General features: G+C 45.5%; 1 pseudogene; it reads left to right on the forward strand.

The window, feature by feature from the left end:
• The first annotated feature begins 373 nt into the window (after positions 1–373).
• The window catches only part of LOC105542166, a 67,761-nt pseudogene continuing 63,473 nt past the window's right edge, over positions 374–4,661 (forward strand).

Genomic DNA, 4,661 nt, shown 5'->3' on the forward strand with positions numbered 1-4,661 from the left:
GCTCTCGAACTCCTGACGTCAGGTGATCCGCCCACCTTGGCCTCCCAAAGTGCTACGATTACAGGTGTGAGCCACTGCGCCTGGCCATAAGTTAATGTTTGCAAAGTGCCTAGAATAGTAACTCGCATATGCTAAGCTCTACATAATTTTTTTTCATAAAATAAAAAAAAAATCATTATAGCTGCTGGGTTGAAAATAGCAGTAGATATGCAAATGTGGAAGAAGGGTAGCCCGGTAGGTGTAAGACAAGTATAAAAATCCCAAGGAAAAATGGTAACAAGAACCATTTCTTAGAATGATAGCTAATAGAGGTAATGGCAGTAGAGGTGGTGAAAAGGGGCAGAAGAAGAAAAGAAGAGACAAGAAATCAGGGATGACAGCAGGTGCCATGTCCAGCCGCGAAGGTGGCAAGAAGAAGCCCCTGAAACAGCCCAAGAAGCAGGCCAAGGAGATGCACAAGGAAGAGAAGGCTTTCAAGCAGAAACAAAAAGAGGAGCAAAAGAAACTCGAGGAGCTAAAAGCGAAGGTGGCAGGGAAGGGGCCCCTGGCCACAGGTGGAATTAAGAAATCTGGCAAAAAGTAAGCTGTTCCTTGTGCCTGAGGAAATGATGACCCTTTATTTCATCAGTATTTAAAAACATCAGTATTCCCTGCCATAACATCTTTTGCCACCGATAGCTGGAATTAAGTGTTGTTTTGGAGCTGTTGTACATTTAAGAATAAACTTTCGTTAAAAAAAAAAAAAAGAAGAAGAAGAAAAGAAAGAAATCAAAGATGACTCTTAAAAGTTTTCAGCCTGAGTAACTAGAACCACTATCAAGATAATGAGGACTGTGCTTGGATCAGATCAGATTTAGGGCCTAAAAGATATCCATGCTATCGTAAAAGTTAATTAAACAGTCACTGAGCTCCTATACTGGGTAAGGCATTGAACTAGGCACTGAGAGAATATGTTAAAAACAAAATCCGGCTGGGCATGCTGGCTCACATCTGTAATTCCAGCACTTTGGGAGGCCGAGAACGGATCACAAGGTCAGGAGTTCAAGACCAGCCTGAAATCCTGTCTCTACTAAAAATACAAAAAATTAGCTAGTCATGGTGGTGGGCGCCTGTAATCCCAGCTACTCGGGAGGCTGAGGCAGGAGAATTTCTTGAACCCGGGAAGCAGAGGTTGCAGTAAGCCAAGATCACCACTGCACTCCAGCCTCGGGGACAGAGTAAGACTCCATCTCAAAAAAAAAAAAAAAGTCCGGGCTGGGTGCCTTGTACCTGTAATCCTAGCACTTTGGGAGGCGGAGGCGGGTGGATCACGAGGTCAGGAGCTCGAGACCAACCTGACCAACATGTGAAAACCTCATCTTTACTAAAAATACAAAAATTAGCTGGGCATGGTGGCACGTGCCTGTAATCCCAGCTACTCAGGAGGCTGAGATAGGAGAATCACTCGAACCCAGGAGATGGAGGTTGTGGTGAGCCAAAATTACACCACTGCACTCCAGCCTGGGTGACAGAGTGAGACTCCATCTCAAAAAAAAAAAACCATGACAAAGTCCCTATGCTTTACAGGATCACAGTCTATTGGAGGAACTGGAGACATACATCTAATCCCAATTTGAGACAAGCCTGTGATATGTTTTTGTGTTTTTGGTTTTGTTTTTGATTTTGTTTTCTGTTTGAGAGGGAGTCTCACTCTGTTGCCCAGACTGGAGTACAGTGGTGCAATCCTGGCTCACTGAAACTTCCACCTTGCAGGTTCAAGCCATTCTCCTGCCTCAGCCTCCTGAGTAGCTGGGATCACAGGCATGCACCACCAAAACCAGCTGATTTTTGTATTTTTAATAGGGATGACTGGATTTCATTATTTTGGCCAGGCTAGTCTCAAACTCCTGACCTCAAGTGATCTGCCTGCTTCAACCTCCCAAAGTGCTGGGATTACAGGCATAAGCCACCGCGCCTGGCCACTGTGATATGTTTTATATTGTAGATGTGAACCACATTGTCTGGGAGCCTGGAAAAGCGATGCTAGGGAGCTTCACAAAAGAGACATTTGAGGCTAGGCCTTGAAGAATGAGTTGCAACGAATAGTTGTTGTGGAGAGAATAGCTAATAAACGTAACCACAGGGTAAAACACAAAAAAAAAACAGCCGGGCCACGGTGGCTCACCCCTGTAATCCCAGCAGTTTAGGAAGCAGAGGCAGGCAGATCACTAGGTCAGGAGTTTGAGACTATCCTGGCCAACATGGTGAAACCCCCATCTCTACTAAAAATACTAAAATTAGCAGGGCCTGGTGGCGTGTGCTTGTAGTCCCAGCGACTCAGGAGGCTGAGGCAGGAGAATCGCTTGAACCTGGGAGGCGGAGATTGCAGTGAGCTGAGGTCGCACCACTGCACTCCAGCTTGGTAACAGAGTGAGACTTTGTCTCAAAAACAACCAACCAACCAACCAACCAACCAACCAACAAAACCACAAAAAAACACACAAGGCTTAGAAGTGATTTAATCCAATTTGTTTTGGAGGAAAAATTTTAATCCCAGCACATTGGAGGGGCCAGGGCAGGAGGATGCCTTGAGCCCAGGAGTTCAAGAACAGCCTGGCCAACATGACAAAACCCTGTCTATACCAAAAAAATTCAAAAATTAGCCTACAGGCACACATCCATAGTCCCAGCTACTTGGGAGACTGAGGTGGGAGAATCCCTTAAGCCTGGGAGGCGCAGGTTGTAGTGAGCCAAGACCACGCCACTGTACTCCCAACTCCAGCCTGGACCACAGAGCAAGACATGGTCTCAATTAAAAACAAAAAAAAGAGTTTTCTGTGGTTAATAATTGCACAAAGGGGTGGCTTTGTGAGTCTTTATTCTACCCCCCACATAATTTCAATCAGTGTCCCCCTCACACACACATTCAATTATATAATCAATGTACAAAATTGCGTCCAGTGCAATTTGAGGACAAACTCCGACCCCCAATTTCACTACAACTCCTTTTATATATAAATTCTAGAGCTCCTGACCAACTTGGCAAAACCTCATCTCTACTAAAAAAAAAAAATATATATATATATATAGATATATATATATATGTGCAAAAATTAGCCTCGTGGGGTGGTGCACACCTGTAGTCCCAGCTACCTGGGAGGCTGAGGCATCAGAATTGTATGACTGGGAAGCAGGGGTTGCAGTGAGCTGAGACTGCACCACTGCACTCCAGCCTGGGCGACAGAGAAAGACTCTGTCTAAAAAAAAAAAAAAAGAAAAAGATAAAGAAAAAAGACCTGAGCATGGTGGCTAACGCCTGTACGCCCAGCACTTTGGGAGGCCAAGGCAGGTGGATCACCTCAGGTCAGGAGTTTGAGACCAGCCTGGCCAACCTGGTGAAACCCCGTCTCTACTAAAAATACAAAAATTAGCTAAGCAGGGTAAAGGGCACTTGTAATCCCAGCTATTCGGGAGGCTGAGACAGGAGAATCACTTGAACCTGGAAGGTGGAGGTTGCAGTGAGCTGAGATCGTGCCATTGCACTCCAGCCTTAGCGACAGAGTGAGACTCTGTCTCAAAAAAAAAAAAAAAAGAAAAATAGCGCGGTGGCTCAAGCCTGTAATCCCAGCACTTTGGGAGGCTGAGACAGGCGGATCACGAGGTCAGGAGATCGAGACCATCCTGGCTAACGCGGTGAAACCCCGTCTCTACTAAAAATACAAAAAACTAGCCGGGCGAGGTGGCGGGCGCCTGTAGTCCCAGCTACTTGGAGGCTGAGGCAGGAGAATGGCGTGAACCCGGGAGGCGGAGCTTGCAGTGAGCTGAGATCCGGCCACTGCACTCCAGCCTGGGCGACAGAGCCAGACTCCGTCTCAAAAAATAAATAAATAAAAATTAAAATTAAAAAAAAAAAAAAGAAGAAGGAAGAAATTCTAGAGCAAAAATCTAGGGCAGTTCTGTCCAACAGAAATTTCTGCAGCAATAGAGATGTTCCACACATACATTGTCCAAAATAGTAGCCACCAGCCATATGTGACTGTATAGCACTTGGAAAGTGGCTAGTGCCACAAAAGAAGTGAATTTTTAATTTAATTTGATTTTGATTATTTTCTTTTGTTGTTGTTATGAGACAGTCTCACTCTGTCGCCCAGGCTGGAGTTCAGTGGCACAATCTTGGCTCACTACAACCTCCGCCTCCCAGGTTCAAGTGATTCTCCTGCCTCAGCCTCCTGAGTAACTAGGATTACAGGTGCCCGCCACTACCTAGCATATTTTTGTATTTTTAGTAGAGATGGGGTTTCCCATGTTGGCCAGGCTGGTCTTGAACTCCTGACCTCAAATGATCCACCCACCTGGGCCTCCCAAAGTGCTGGGATTACAGGCATGAGCCACTGAGCCTAATCCTAAATATTTTCAAGTATGAAAAAAACTGCAGGTATAAGTGACATGGATAAATCTTAGTGACATAAAGTTCAAAAGCAAGGTTCAGGATAGTGGTTACCCTTAGAGTACAAGGAGAAGCAGGGAACACAGTGGGACAACATGGGAAAAAGAATATATTGGTAGATGTATTCTGTTAAAGTTTTATTCTTGGCCGGGCGCGGTGGCTCAAGCCTGTAATCCCAGCACTTTGGGAGGCCGAGACGGGCGGATCACAAGGTCAGGAGATCGAGACCATCCTG

The sequence above is a fragment of the Mandrillus leucophaeus genome, unplaced genomic scaffold (assembly GCF_000951045.1).
Source record: "Mandrillus leucophaeus isolate KB7577 unplaced genomic scaffold, Mleu.le_1.0 Scaffold251, whole genome shotgun sequence".
Taxonomy (NCBI): domain Eukaryota; kingdom Metazoa; phylum Chordata; class Mammalia; order Primates; family Cercopithecidae; genus Mandrillus; species Mandrillus leucophaeus.